Raw genomic sequence first — 15,966 nt, 5'->3', positions numbered from 1 at the left:
ATCCCTAAATGGCCTCCTCAAGGATTAAACTCAGTGCATGTAACAAAATTTGTTCTGCACATGGATAGAAAAAGTCTGAACACGGATGGGAACATTGGGCTGCACCTCTGATAGACTCATGGGAAATAGGTCAGCTTGCTACCACTACTAAAATAGTTTTGACTGTTACCATATCCAAGCTTTGGAATATTTTACTAGGATAATTGCTGCTGGCGATGCTAATAAGAGCAATGTGAAGAAGTATCAGACAGTGATACAGGGCAGATGTGCATTGCATTCAACCCCTGCAGTCAGGCTGTCTCCGTTTTCACCTTGCAATCTCTGGTTAGTCAGCAAATACATCTGCAACAGTAATTTCTCTTTTCAGATGTTTGTAGAGAAGTATTTACATTGCTGAAGAAGCTGTGGTCAGCACTGGATTGAAGATACATCCAAAGCGGGGGAAAGAGAGGGTTAAAATTTTTCTTGAACCAACACTCAGTGACTGGCCACCATGCTAATGTGATCGCTCTCATGCCAGATTGTGCCCAGCTCAGTGGGCATCTCTAACGAAGCCTTTAGACATCACGGCAGTAACAAATAATAATGATATCCATCACCATAGCAGGCCCGCTGACAGCAATTCCAGGCAACGGGGCAGAACAGTTAATGGACCTTATACACACCAGCCGTACCCACGCAGATGTGGTCTGCCTGACATTTGGGCAGTTCAGCATCTGTGCTGGCCGGTGCGCAGTGAGCTGCCAGCTGTGCTTCTGAGTGCAATTTTCCGGCATGACCAGGGTTTCCACATGCCCTTCCTGTAGAGCTGCCAACTGTTTAATCATGCAGGCCAAAGACTCTTGCCCTATCCCTGCCCTGCCTCTGTCATGAGACATCCCCCCTGTTCCACCTCCAAGGCCCCGCCCCTGCTCTCTCCATCCCCCTTCTGTCTGTCACTTGCTCTCCACCAGGCTGGGACAGGGGGTTGGGATGTGGGAGAGGGCATAGGGTGCAGGCTCTTGCAGAGAGTTTGGGTGCAGGCTCTGGACTGAGGCAGAGGGTTGGTGTGTAGGAGGGGGTCAGGAGGCAGCACTTACCTCAGGAAGCTCCCACAAGAGACAGCACACCTCTCTGGCAACAGCTCCTAGGCATGGGGAGGGGGGGCAAAGGGCCTCCACATGCCACTATCAGTAGACATCGCCCCCGCAGCTCCCATTGGCCACAGTTCCTGGCCAATGGGAGCTACTGAATCAGTGCTCAGGGTTGGGGTAGCATGTGAAGACAACTCCTCACCCCACCCTGGGGGCCAGAGGGATGTGCTGGCTGCTGCTAGGGCTGCGTGGAGTGAGGTTGGGCAGGAAGCCTGTCTTAGCCCTGTTGTGCTGCCAGCCGCAGTGGCTGGAGGTTCCAGGCCCTTTTAAATCACCTCGGGGCCCTGGGCAGTTGCCCTGTTTGCTCCCCTGGTCAGCAGGCCTGCCCCATAGTATCAAAGAGCATGTCTACAATGGCTCACAGTTCAGGCTACAAACGCGAGACCCTTTTGCTTGTGCCACGGTGTGCACATGGGGGGGTGCCCCTCAGCACTTTAGTGTGCACTTTTCTTCATGCCCCCTTAGTCTGAGTGGTGGGGCAGCATAGACGTGCTGTAAAATGCAAGTTACACAATGGAGAGGGGTGCATTACACCTGCATGAAGTACAGACGTGTCAGATGAAATCCTGGTCCACGTGAAGTCAGCAGGGAGGAGGGTTACGCATCAGTCTATAAAACTGGATTACGCAGTTGTGTCAGTGCTCCTAGAAAAGTAAAATGCGAGCAGGGCCTTCTCCCACATGCAAAATCATTTCCGCAACATAGTGCACAGAGTCACCTCTGTCAGTTCACTCCTTATGGAAATTTGCCATTGGCGCTGATGTCTGGGACAGCTGCAGACCCGATGGATGAGAACGGAATGATTCCTAAATTGTAAAAGTTTTATATGCGCCCTGTGTAAAGCAGGAGTGTTGACTCTAAATATGATACACACTCAATAATAGATGATAAGGAGCCGTTCAAGACAACAACAGATGTGCCGAGGCCATTTGGGTTGTTCTTCAAAACAAACAGAGAATGTTGTCTGCATGAAATCTCTAGCAAAATGCTTGCCTTGATTTGTTACTGTGCACGCCCATTGCTGGGGGGGAGCGGATATGTAGTTATACCAGAGTGAGTGCTCTGGAGTTAGGGCCTGATTCTCAGGCCATGGACTTTCCATTGACTTCACTCATTAGGCCTAATCCACTTTGAATTCTTCCTGTCATTGCCAGTCTTGACCTATGGGAGCAGCTGCCTTGGACTGAGTTTTATTTACAGACGTGGCTGTACGGCGATGCATCTAAAACTGCTCCTGGCTTGGAGAATAGTTTGGACTATTTCCACAACTGTGGTTTGAACAGGGTTATGCTTCCCGGAGCCTATACTGCTAAACACGGTCGAGGACGTGTCCATCCCAGGATATTAGAGAGACAGGATGAGGGAGGTAATATCTTGTATTGAACCAACTTCGGTTAGTGAGAGAGACAATTTTTTGAGGTGCGCAGAGCTCTTCTTCTGCTATGGGAAAGATGCCACAAGCATCACGGCAAAGTAGTTAGTACATATCCTAAGGGATCGCTCAGGGTACAGTGGCTTGTTGAGGTGTAAATGGTCAACCAGTTAACCAGTAAGCCTTTCCTTTAACAGATGAGGCTTGCTGGTTTGGGTTAACCAGTAGGGGCTGCAGCAGCTCCCCATCCACTCCGGGCAGGCAGCTGCTCCAGTTCCCCGGGGCCCACCGGAGCATATCCCCATCTGTGGCAGGCCCAGCCCTGCCCCTTGCAACAGGTTACACGCTGGTATCCTGGGAGCAGGGCCAGACTTTTGCCCGAACGGGAGCAGCATAGTATTTCCGGAAAAGCACTGATGATTTTACAGTAGATCGTCAGTGCTTTTCCGGAAATTCAGGCGGCCAGTGTAGACAGCTGGCAAGTTATTTCCAGAAAAGCAGCTGATTTTCCAGAAAAACTTGCCAGTCTAGACACAGCCTGCGTGTTTCTGTGGTGTGGTGTGTGGCTTCTGGTGAGTATTTGCTTCAGGTTGAGGGGCTGTCTGTAGGCGAGGATTGGGAGTGAGGAATTTGTGGGAGTGAGTGATCATTTTCCAGGATAGGTTGCATTTTGACAATGATGCGCTGGAGGGTTTTATCTGTGGGATATAGGTGCAAACCAGTGGTGTTCTGTAATTTTCCTTGTTCGGCCTGTCCTCTAGTAGGTGACTTCTGGGTACTCATCTAGCGCTGTCAATCTGTTTCTTCACTTCCCCAGGTGAGTATTTTAGTTTTAAGAATGTTTGATAAAGATCTTGTATGTGTTTGTCTCTGTCTGAGGGATTGGAACAGATATGATTGTATCTTACGGTTTAGCTCTAGAGACAATGTATTGTGTGATGTGGCGTGGATGGAAGCTAGAGGCATGTAGATAAGAATAGCAGTCAGTGGTTTTCCGGTATAGGGTGGTGTTTATGTGACCACCATTTATTTGTACTATATTGTCCAAGAAGTAGATCTCTTGTTTGTATTGGTCTAGGCTAAGTTCATGGTGGGGTGGAAATTGTTGAAATCCCAGTGGAATTCTGCAAGGGTCTCTTTCCTGGGAGCCCATATGATGAAGAGGTAATCAATGTAGCACATGTAGAGGAGGGGTGCTGGTATGAGAGCTGAAAATTTTTTTTTCCAGGTCAGCCATAAAAATGTTAGCATATTGTGGGGCCATGTGGGTACCCATAGCAGTGCTGCTGACTTGAAGGTATTAATTGTCCCCAAATCAGAAATGGCTGTGGGTGAGGACAAAGTCACACAGCTCCACCACCAGGTGTGCTGTGGCATCATCAAGGATACTGTTCCTGACAGCTTGTTGTCCATCCTTATGTGGAATATTGGTGTAGAGAGCGTCTACAAGTTCACCTGTAACTAGTTCTTCCTCAAGTGGCTTCTGCATATACCTACTGCATCTGTCTCCTGTGAAAATATGCAAAAGCCACTCAAAGAAGAAATACGTAATTGCTCTGTAAAATTGGATTTCACACAGCAGTTCTCAGTAATGCAACCACAACACTTCCAGTAAAGAAATTTTCTTTAGGAGAGCACTTCTGAAGCCCCCAGCAGATCCAATCTAACTTCAGTGTAGCAGCTAATTACTATGTTATCTTTAACAGGTAAACACTCAGTAATTAAATTACCAGGAAAGCTATTATATCTACAATCAGTTACAGGATCAACTGATAGAAGGAGAGGAGCTGCCTGCAATCTGAACAGTACAACTGTATTAAGTATCTCTGAAATGATCTGATGATGAGTTGGAAACATACCTTCAATATATTTCCTCCCCTTTTCTGGGCTCTCCTCACCCAGCATTTTTTGAAAGGTTTAGTACTGGCAGAAAGGTGAGGGTTATTTTTTTCCTGAAACAATATAAAAAAAAGGAATCCTTTCTCTCCCATTGACTGGGGCCTTTTCTGAGTGAAAAGCTCTGGTAATCACTGGGTGAGATTCTGGCTGCTCTTGCCTGATGGACAAGCGAGGAGAAAAAAGATGGCATAGAACTCTCTTTGCACCCTGGCTCTCCTGTGCAGGGAGCAGGAAGAATCAGGGTATTTGCACTCCCAGGGTACATCTACTTCGCAGCATTATTTCAAAATAACTATGTGAACGTCTACACAGCTAACCTGTTATTTCAAAATAATTTTGAAATAGCAGGAGGCTTATTTCGACATTTGTAAATCTCATTCCACGAGGAATAGCGCCTCTTCTGAAATAGCTATTTCGGAATAGCAGTAGTGCGGATACTCCGCTGCTTCTATTTCGAAATAGCCCCTCCCCCAGGCCATTCAAAGTACAGTAAAACTCCAATAGTCTGGCATCCAATAGTCCGGCACTCCTGATAGTCCGGCATCAAAATGGCAAGAGCCTAGTGAGTGAGCTTCGGCAAAAAATGAGTTACAAGGTAACAGCGGCAGCAGCTGAACTGAGCAAAAAGGGTAAAAAAGGCTTAAAAAAACTAAAACATTACAGTATACTGTATACAGTATGTACAATAAAAAGGGTTAAGAACACTTTATATACAGTATATAATGTATACAGTATATATAACCATTTTATAGTACCTCCTGGTAGTCCGGCATATTTGATAATCCGGCACCACCTAGGTCCCATAGGTTCCGGATTATCGGAAGTCTCCTGTAATTACTCCCCAGTGCTTCCTGGGGCTTTAAATTGAGGTAGCATGTCCACATTAGGGGAGCCTGTCTTGGACTAATTTCCAGGCTTCCCTGGAGTGTAGACATGCTATTTCAAAATAAGCTATTTCGGACTATTTCTTCCAGAATAGCAAATTCCAAAATAGTCGTGTTGTGTAGATGTAGCCCCAGAGTCCAGGGAAGGATAGAAATATAGCAACCTCAGTAGCACTAGATACCAGCGTGTGCATGCTACATCCCGGTGCATGGACATACTTTCTTGGGGGCTGCCCACAGGATGGATACAGCATGTGCTTCCCTAGGACCAGCCCTGCACCCTCTGGGGTTTCTAGTGCCTTTGGGGGCCCTGTGCCCTTTTCCCTTTTTGCTCAGGGAATGCAAGTCCCAAGATTCTGGCTGCCTGCTGCACAGGTAAACTAACCCCTCTTTCCCATCCCTTGAACATACATGGAAGCTGTAATAACCAGGAGTGCAGCTACTCCTTCTAGCAGCTAACCTTCTAATTGCTAATCCATATAGTACAGTGTTCTGGTCACTTGAATAGGTAGCACCTTTCATCCCAGTAGTGACTCCATTGCACACCTGTGCACCTTGCCATATGTTACTCCTTATGTGCCAACTGTAGGTTCAGTAAATGAAGGAACAATATGATGCCATCCCTGGTACCTTCAGGGAGTATTAATGAAAATATTAATTTCTTTGTTACCTAAGAGCTGCTCCAGTGGGAATCATAACATGTGATTGAAGGAGCTAGTGAAAAACAACTTAAACGCTGGATTAGATACACGATCTTCTGTTACGTTCCCTTTAGCTGACTACTGTCTGAAAGAAGGGGGAGGGTTGGGTTACTCTGGGTAACATCAGAATTAGCAGGAGTGTTTTTGGACTGTTAGGTTTAGTGGTGTTGATTTTAATCAGATTTAAATGGTGGCAAATATCACAGGCTTAAAGGATTTTAGCTTTATTGTTGGAGATTTACTTAGAAGCAATTTGGATATTCAGTCATGAGCCTTCAATGCAAATTTGTTCATGATGACATTCACAGGATCCTACTTCTTGGGAAGGGACCTTGTGTTTCAATGCACTGATCCGTGTAGGAAAGAGCCAATGTTCTTTGAACTGAGACGAGGACGCCGACATTTTGTTAAGCTCAGTCTGATGTTTTTCTTTAGCGACACTGTATTTTGGCTCCATTTCACTACATTGATTTCCAACAGATGCATAGTGGAAAAATGCCATATTTTTTTCATTTCAAAATGCTCTCTTGCTGGAAATACAACAAAATAACGCATGTATTTTTGCAATGATCTATGCAGATTTTGTTTTTTCTTCCTCACCATTCACCTGGCTCCAGCCCAACAAGTTGGTCTAGAGATGGTCTAAACCAGTCTCCATTCTTGAGTCTGTGGCTATTAGTTCACACTGTTTGAACCCCTGGTGGTCAGTATTTATGTTTGCTTATTATTCTCCATGAAAGAGCTGGGACAGCTAATGTCTCTTGGGACAGTGTTATTTGATCTGTGATCAAGCCAGAGAAAGGAACAAATCCAGCCTAGCATATAGGTTCTGGAGAGGATGATGTCTATGTACATTATCTCTAAATCCATGAAGTTCTTTTGCTGCCTGCAAGCCCAGTACATGGTTGAGTGTTATGTTGTGGATGGCAAAGGATACCTTGCACAAAGTCTGTTGAAAGGATTTTATAAAATGTGTTTGACTGACCTTGAGGGACTGACAACGTGTGTGTGAGCACGCGAGCCTTGAACCAGTCGGTTCTGGTTTGAGTCTAGCCAAGATCCATGCAACTAAATGCTGTTGCTTTTCTGATAGTTGTTCTGTAGCCTCTGTGAAATGGGTTGGTAGGGTTGCCAGATGGTTTCACCAAAAATATTGGACCTCCCCCGCCCCCAAAAAAAGCCCAGGGAAAATTTTGCTAAGCAAAAAAAAAAAATAAAATAAAATAACGCCAGGCCGCTGAAATGCAGTCGCGGCCCCTTTAATTGCCAAGCTGCTCCCCTGCCACTCCCCCCACCCCCACCGCATGTCCAACGGGCATCAAGCCGGGAAAATATGTCCGGGATTTTCTCAGTTTCTTTACTGGAGAAAAGGCGCAAATACCGGACTGTCCGGTTCAATACCGGACACCTGGCAACCCTATGGGTCTGTGCTCTCAATACAGCTGAAATCTCAGGCTTTATCTATACTTAAGTGCAGCTGCAGCAGCACTTTCAAGTGTGGTCACCATAGGAGTGCTGGGCACTCTGTGTACACCACCTCCAGGAGGGGAGTAGCTAAGAGCACTGGGAGCCCGTTTACACTAACCCTTTACATTGCTGCAACTTGCTGCACTCAGGGTGTATTTTCACACCCCTGAGCCAGAAAGTTGCAGTGCAGTAAAGTAGCACTGCCACAGACATGCCGTTTCAGACTGCTCCAGTACTGATCTATCCATTAATAATGACATTATCCATTGGAAGGCCACTGAGATGTCCACAGCATCTCAATCACCTTCCAAGATATCTCTTCCTGCGTAATTTAGCCATTCAAGTGCTAATTGCCTCTGATTAAGTCAATCACTTGCAGAGTGAGTGGGTTAATTGGATACAGTGGAAGCAATCAATTTAATCAGCAGCTTGGATCCATAGCTAAGGAGCTACAGTGCAGCAGGACAATAATTGGTTTATTAGCTTCTGGAAGGCAGCAAAGACAGACTTGATGGCAATGGGAAACTCTTTTTCTGCTTAAAATGGCCTTCAGGAAAGATTATTTGCATATTAAGTGGTTGTTAGGAAAGGATGATAGTTAAAAGACTGGAAATTCTTGCATTTGAAATATGTGCATGCGTAAGAAACCATTTGGTGCTAGTTCAGGGAGACCATGGGCCTTGGCAGCCCATTAAAATGTGAAGACTATTCATTCTGTTTCCAAGGAGACTGGTTGTTTCAACTATTTGAATGATCCAGACGGGTCCCAGAAGGACAGAACTAGCAATGGAAAATTCATGGTTAGTCACAGAAAAGTGATCACACAAGTAGCAGCCAGCCTCTTGCTGGCCCGACCAATGTGCCTCAACTTGATTTTTCAGGTATTTCTCTGTGTTTACCTGTTTCCCATTCTAGTGAGACTCTAATTTAATACAGGCCACAGAACAACATCAGCTAGCAACTTGGAGGCAAAATCTTTCATTTGCAAGTCCCTGTGCCACTCACTCCCTCTTAATTGACATGTGGTTGCTGACATCTCCAATCAAGTCTTTTCTACACACCAATGAATACTTAACTGGTAGTAAGTGCATTTATTCAAAGAAACGACTGCAATCATTGTAAGAGACAGTGCAACCTACACTCTTCAGCACCGAGTCAGCCAGGGAAGAAAGAGCTGGAGACATTCTGTGATGGATGCAGAGTCCACCTAAAGTCTTCTCCCACAAACCTTTGCTCACATATGGTGCTGTTGACTTATGTCGGGCTACCCATGAGTCAGCATTTCAGGTTGGGCTGGTCGGAGAATGGAATTTCTGCTCCTTAGGAAATTCTGATATTCAGCATTGGTTTCCATTCTGAATCAGAAAGGGATTACAAATCTAATAGCCTCCACTGTAAAATATGCTGCGTTTAGGAAGACCTTCCCCACCCCACTTCTGCAGCCAATATATTAAATGACTTCCCGTAGCTTCTTTCAGGATGTTTCGACCGAGACATTGAACTTAGAGCCTCTTGCTGACGTATTAGTTTGTCTGGGGAGCCTGGATGAGTTCGTGTTCAGTTCATGTTCCAGTCAATGTTTTTTCAACTTATCAGTGTTGACAGGGGTGCAGACTCTCGTTTTAGGAAGAACAGAAAAGCAGCTCCTAAGGACATCACCCTAAGGAAGGAACAGAGAAACGAAGCAAGCAATGTGTTTGTGAAAATCCATGCATGATGCAGGGCACAGTGAAAATACAGCTATGGCTATACAGCAATTAGACATCCAAGGCTGGCTTGTGTCAGTCAGCTAGCGCTCGGGCTGCCAAGCTGTTTCATTGCTGTGTAGACTTCAGCCTTATCTCTGGGACTCTCAAGTCTGGGCTCCAGCCTTAGCCAGGAAGTCTACACTACAATGAAACAGCCCTGGAGTCCAAACCCAGTGAGCCTGAGTGTGCTGGCATGGGCCAGCCACAGATATCTAGCTGCCGTGATGACATACATGTCTTGTAGGGGAAGGGGCGGGGGGTCTGTTCTTCAGGTGAATTGCGGAAAAATATCACACAGTTCTGTTCAGTGGGTACTGAGGATATTCATATCACCGTGCATCATGAAGTGATTAAAAAGAACAGATCATAATTTTAAACATTCATATAGTAGGACGGCGGGGAGATCTGTGTTCTAATAGAGTTGCCAGGTGGCCGGTGTTCACCCGGACAGTCCGGTATTTTCAGCTCCTGTCCAGTAAAAAAATTCAGAGAATAGCAGACACCTGAGATGTCCGGTATTTTCAAATTTTTCCCCGGCCAGGAGGCGAAAATGCTGGGCACCTGGCAACCCTACAAACACTCAGTGCCCGGCCTCCCTCTGGCCCCCAAGACCCCTAGCCCCCCGACCCCAGCCCCCATGCTTACCTGGTTCAAAGACTGCTGGCACAAAATGACTGCAGTCCAAAATACCTAGGGGAAGCTTAGTGCTCAAGCGCTCCCGTTTCTATCCCTGCACTTAAAGGGGACATGCTCTTTTAATGCTATTTTATTTTATTTTATTTTATTTTATTTTATTTTATGCTCAACAACTTTGGTCTCCCCCCCCTTTTTCCCCCCCTCTTCAACAGAATTTTTTTCCGGTGTTTTTTTGGGGGGGGAGGGGGGATTCGGTATTTTTGTTTCAACCATCCGGCAACCCTAGTTCTAAATCTGTCTCTGCCACTGAATCAGTGTGCAACTCTAGTGAGTCACCAAATCTCTCTGTGCCTCAGTTTCCTCATATATACAAAATGGGGATAACACCAATCTCCCAGAGTAAGTGAGAGGCATAATTTACAAATATGTGGTGCTTTGAGATCCACCTAGGGAAGATACTGTGAAAGTGCGGAGTATTCGTCTTATTTATTCTTTAAAAACAAAACCAAAGGCAAAAAATATATTTTTATGAAAAAACAACGAAAACAAATGATGTGTCTGGTACCCAAGATGCTACTCAAATATTTCTAATTTTCCACAGAAATAAACGAAATAAAAGAAAACAAAACTTGGACATAAGACAAACAAAACAGAACATAAGAACATAGGAACGGCCATACAGGCTCAGAACAAAGATCCATCTAGTCCAGTACCCTGTCTTCTGACAGTGACCAATGCCAGATGCCCCCCAGGGAGTGAACAGACCAGGTGATCAAAAGATATGTGTAGAACACAACACAAGGAGCCAGGCTACAAAGAGCTCTGATCCTTGTGTGTCACCTTCAGCAGGTGGCTCTGGCTCTGTGCGCCTCAATAGTAATGCGGTCATCCTTTTCTACCTCACCAGCTGGTGACCAATGGAGCACACGGATGATCTGGAATGTTTCCTATGGACTGAGCATTGTTTTTGTTCTGAGGGAATCAGCACAAAATCACAGTGACCCTTCTCAGCCCTTAATGAGGATAACAAAGCCTTGATTCTACCTGCACTTAAAAGGAGATAATTTTAGAATGGTGACTGAGCCCATTTCACCCCAAAATCCAATAGCTGTAGTACTAAGGGGCACCACCATGGTGCCTCACAAGGTTTGTGGGCATATCGCTCGCTCCACCTCTGGGATTTGCCCAAGGAACTCCCACTCTTAAAAGCCACAGAGTTTCTATTTGTGCTCGTGAGCTGCTCATTGAGACTGTCCCCCACCTGGTTTGGGCCTGGACCTTTTGGATTTGGTCCCTACAGGGAAATCCTGCCCCTTCCTTTGCAGTTCTGTGGTACCAGTGCCTGTTGGCTATCAATATGGTGGGCGGTACATTGGGAGCCACAAAAGGAGTGTGTACCTCCTACATGGCACAGGGGTGACAGAGTCAGGTAAAAGGATCTTCTTGTGCTGGAGAGAAGGTGGGTGTTGGGATCTATGGACTGACAGGCAGCAATCAATTCAGCAGAGGTCGGAGTATTGTGTCCATCGGCATGATAAATCAATCTCTGAGCATCTCCCATCAACTCCAGTATTCCGTTAAAACGAGTCGAGTAGGCGGAGCCAATGGGAGAGCATCAGCTGTTGACTTACCACTGTGAAGAGATCATGGTAAGTAAATCTAAGTATGTCAACTTCCGCTACATTATTCAGGCTCTTCCATCTGGTGGAACTTCCTCCCAAGGTGGTAGCAACAGTCAGGTGAAGCTTGTTATGGAGTCAGCCTGTAGACAAGAAAGATTGTGAAGCCACCATCGGTTGAGATAATCAATCCATCATCTAAACATCTAGATTTCTGTCTGATCCACAACACTTTCAAGAAGCCATGGAAGCTGAGAGCCCAGCCGCTCCCACACAGTGCCCTGGCTCCTTTTTCCTGGACAAAACATTTGCCATGTTGGTAACTCTGAACAGTAATATATTTTAAAGGGAAAAAATTACTTCCCCGCTGTCCTTTGTTGGCGGTGATATTGGTCACTCTGTCAGGCAGGAATCCTATGTTCTTCCTGCTCATTCTCTTCTGGCAACATGCTACCCCACAAATTCAGCCTCTGGCTAGCTCATTATGCAGCTTCTTTTAGAGGTGCTAGAGGTGTTTCCCAAATGCTCCGTACTATTAAGTGCTGGTGGGGTTCTGGAGCTGCCTCAGTTAGTAGGGACAACTAGAAATGGCTTCTTTTGTATTCTCCAATCCCTTCCGTTAATTCAGGGTTGAGTACTGAGCTCCTCAAGGAAATACAAGCACTCTAAATATCTGCCCTTGATTTGTAAGCCACATGGCAAATCTTTGAGAACAAGCTGCATCACATTTGTTATTCAAGAGCACAACCAGCAGACACAGCCCATCAGAACTCAGTATATGTTTCTGCCTCATGTGAAGCAAATCTCACACCTTCCCATCATATCGACTAGGCGTCACCTACAGACTGTCCATCTTCCATCAGCACCCTGAAAGGAGAAACACATTATTCCCATTCAGATCCATCATGTTCAGAGTACATAGCATTTTCACTGATGGATACAGGCTTGGCAGGATGATGTGTCTCACTAGGAAGCCTTCAGAACTTCCAGTCCTCATGAAGTCAAGTGAATTAATGTGTACCTTGAGAGTCCTTTGGCACCAGTCAGTGTATTTCATGCTCACCTTGAAGTTCTCAGCTGCTACAGCTGTTGACCAGGTTGGCACAAGATCCTTTTAGCTGCTATGCTAGTTGGCCACCTGTAGGCCAAAATTAGGTGTGGGATTTTTCAGCTTGCTTCTTTTCTTCTTCTGACTATTCAGCTTGCTACTGACTCTCATTGCTACTGCTTGGTGAAATGCAGCCAGAGCTCCAAGGTCTGTGCTGAGCTCAGAAAATCAAAACATGTCCTGTTGTTTGACCTGGATTTGATGGGATAGATTCTCTGGTCCACACCATCCTCTGAGAACAGGAGGCCTGAGTCAGTCACTGGAAAGGGAGGGACTAACAGAGCAGAACAATTTTGGTTCCAACTCACAGTTCTGCAGAGAATATTTGTGCTTTTTTATGTGAATTCTTTGGATTCATACATATATAGCTCAGTTGCTTGTATTCGTGCAGTAGATAGATGTTTAACCGAAAATGGCAGAGCTTTTACCAACAGAGAGAGGCCGAGAACTAGCAGGTACACCACAAATGGAAAGACAAATAGCCCAGATGGGGGAATCTGGTAAGTTGTGTAACAAATCCTGATGATACCATGGGAGAAGTCATGGAGTGAGAGAGCCACATTTTGCTGATTTACATTATTGTAAACCCGGAATAACTCCATTGACCATTGACATCTGTGTAACTGGGATCAGCCCTGAGGAAACAAAGAGAAGCTAATTCATCCTGGGTGTCATGCAGGAGAACAATGCACAGGCTGGTGGGCTTTGCACAGTCTGAGGGGGGAAATGAGCAGGGTTTTTACTGTAAAAAGTGAGAGGGGGTGCACACTCAGAGGTGGTGAGCAGCCCCCAGAGACTTGCTGCTCTGTGGATCAGCAGAGACCTGTAAATTGGCTGGCATCAGGACCGTGAGTTGATGGAGCAATGCCAGGGGCATTGTGACATTTGGCAGTATTTAGATTCCACCAAGCTCAAGTAACAGGGATTGTCCAGGGCGGTGATGAGTGGGTACTGGCTCCAAGGACGGATCCTTTCTGTTACACACATGCCTCTATAGGCACCAACTTCAGAGGTGCTCAGCACCCATCAGCCACCTGTCAATCAGCTGTTCAGTGATGGGTGGGAGCAGTGAAGCTGGAACCATTTTTAGGGTGAGGGTGGTGAATTGTGCCCCTCCCCTCAAGCCTTACCCCATCTGTGCCCCTCTCTGGCACAGCTGGGGGCATCTGTGGAGCCCCAGACATGGGACCAATGGTCGGGGCCCAGGCCTGCAACAGAGCCCCTAGGCCCAGCAGCCAGGACCCCATATATGCAGCAAAGGAGCCCCCAGCAGCTGGGATCACAAAGCTGACAGTGAAGACAGTGGCTGGGATGCCGAGAGGCAGCAGGGACCCTACAGAGCCAAGGCCCCCTCGTTGGCGATGAGGGTACCAGGCATGGGCTGGTGGCTGGGACCCCAGCATGGGGCATACAGTTTGGGGGTAGTGCCGCAGCATGCCCTGCACCTCTACTTCTCGTGCTAATGGGCAGGAGGTGCTGGGGGGAGGGCAGATTGGAGCAAGGGCAGGATACACTTGGGGCAGGAGGTGGAGTAGGGGTTGGGAAGAGGCGGAGGAAGGGTGAGACTTTGGGGAGGGGACGGAGTGGAGGCAAGATGAGGTGGAACAAGGGTGGTTTCTTGGGGGAAGGGGCAGAGTGGGGGTGGAGCACCCCCATAGAAAAATGAAAGCCGGCGCCTGTACATGCTTCATATAGCTCGGTATGTGCATGGCTGTGCACAATCTGTACTAATTTTAAATGATACAGTATCCCAATGCATTATGGGATATGCCTAGACCCTGATGAAAATACAAGTGTCCTTTCCTGAGTGGTAGCCCATATCTGTACCCACTGGCAGCCAAAGGGATGGTAAGGAAAGGTACGATGGGGCCCCGCATTTTAAAAATGAAATCCACTGGCTCTAAATAGTCCCCTCACTTACATCTGTTATTGGCCCATTGACTGTCCTGCATTCCAGCAGTCTGGAGTGTATTTTGGATTAATGATGTGCTGTGAAGTTCATGTTTGGAATTAGCAACAGCAGGGTTTTTCTCCACTGCATTTAATTGTGCCTAACATTGAAGACTTTGATTAACACTTCTGGGAAGGTCCATTTCAGCTTTTGGGAGACCGTTTGGGCTTTGCTTTCTAGAATCCAGTAGGGGTGAATATAGCTTGAAAAAGAAACTTCTGTGACACTGGTTTACAGACTATAAACATAGCCGCATTAGGGGGGGTTGTTTGTATCTTTAGCAGTAGCATATACAATTAAATTGTCTTGCTTCAGCCTCTCATCCATACAGAACATTTTTATGCAGGCCTTACCTAGAAAGCAAATAGCAGCCTCCCCCCTCTCCTCCCTCTTTTTTGTTGGTGGTTTATATAAATTTGGCATGGTGATGGACATTTATAATAATAGTTGCTGGTTGAAATTTCTAAAATGCACTCCCAGGATGGCATTTCTTTAAAATGCTGTTTCATAACATGCATACCAATGATAGACTGCCTGCTAATACTGTAGCTACTCTGCATATAGAGAAAGCACTTTGTCACAAGTTAAAAAGCATTTAATTTTTTCATTCTACAGGCCTAGCTACTGAGAGTCAATAATAAAAACTAAATAGACCGGAGAAGAGAAATGGAGAAAGAGAAATCTCGATGGGAATATTTTTATAATTAAGATCTCAAATTGAAAGGGAGCATCAAACGGCTCAGTCAGTATTCTCAGTGAGTGTGTAGGAGATTGCATGTAAAAAACCAAAAACAAAACACAAAAAAAGGAAAATAAGGACCATGCTTAAAAATATCTCCTGGCTGGCTTAGCTGCACACACGGTGGCTATTGTGCCACTGGAGAAGAACATGCCATGGTTAGTTGCCATTGTGTTTGCTGTTTGGGAGATCTGGAATAAAAATCAGCCTTTTTCTGATTTGTTTTAAAGAGAATAATCTTAGAAACCAAAATCCTTGGATTGACTTCAGTGTGGGTGAAAGTGGTGTGGAGAAACAGAGCAAAAACAATATGGTTAGTGGCAGTGACAGCTGCTTCTACTAGTCATGGTTCCTAATGTACACCACTGTGGGTTGTGCACTTGCTTCCCTGTGATGCCTTGCTAAAAAGTCTCAGAGCTAGGTGGAACAGCCCAAAGCAGGAGAAGGTAGCTGAATGTGCCATGATTCAGTCAGAAGTTGATCCCAAGCCTACTGAAGACTGTGGAAAGGCTTGTAAATGGTTGGGGTTTTTTTAAAGGTATTTGGAAATATTCTCATTGTCTTCAGCAAGCCTTGGCTATGTCCCATCTGAGCAGGCAGACAACAAAAGTAGTTAGCAGTGTGCTTGTGGTTTTCTGTGTTATCAACAACGATCCCCTTTGAACCAGGCTTTAATTTTTTTCCTCTGGTTCCTTGGTAACGTCAATAT

At 45.9% G+C, this 15,966-nt stretch overlaps 1 protein-coding gene across 1 annotated transcript in view; it reads left to right on the top strand.

The window, feature by feature from the left end:
- ADAP1 (ArfGAP with dual PH domains 1) overlaps positions 1-15,966 on the top strand; it is a 127,826-nt gene that overhangs the window by 75,008 nt on the left and 36,852 nt on the right. The window lies entirely within an intron of this gene.

This window comes from Pelodiscus sinensis, chromosome 15, assembly GCF_052426305.1.
Source record: "Pelodiscus sinensis isolate ZL-2025 chromosome 15, ASM5242630v1, whole genome shotgun sequence".
NCBI lineage: Eukaryota > Metazoa > Chordata > Testudines > Trionychidae > Pelodiscus > Pelodiscus sinensis.
The sequence above is the reverse complement of the archived record's forward strand: the minus strand, read 5'-3'. Positions and strand labels throughout refer to the sequence as shown.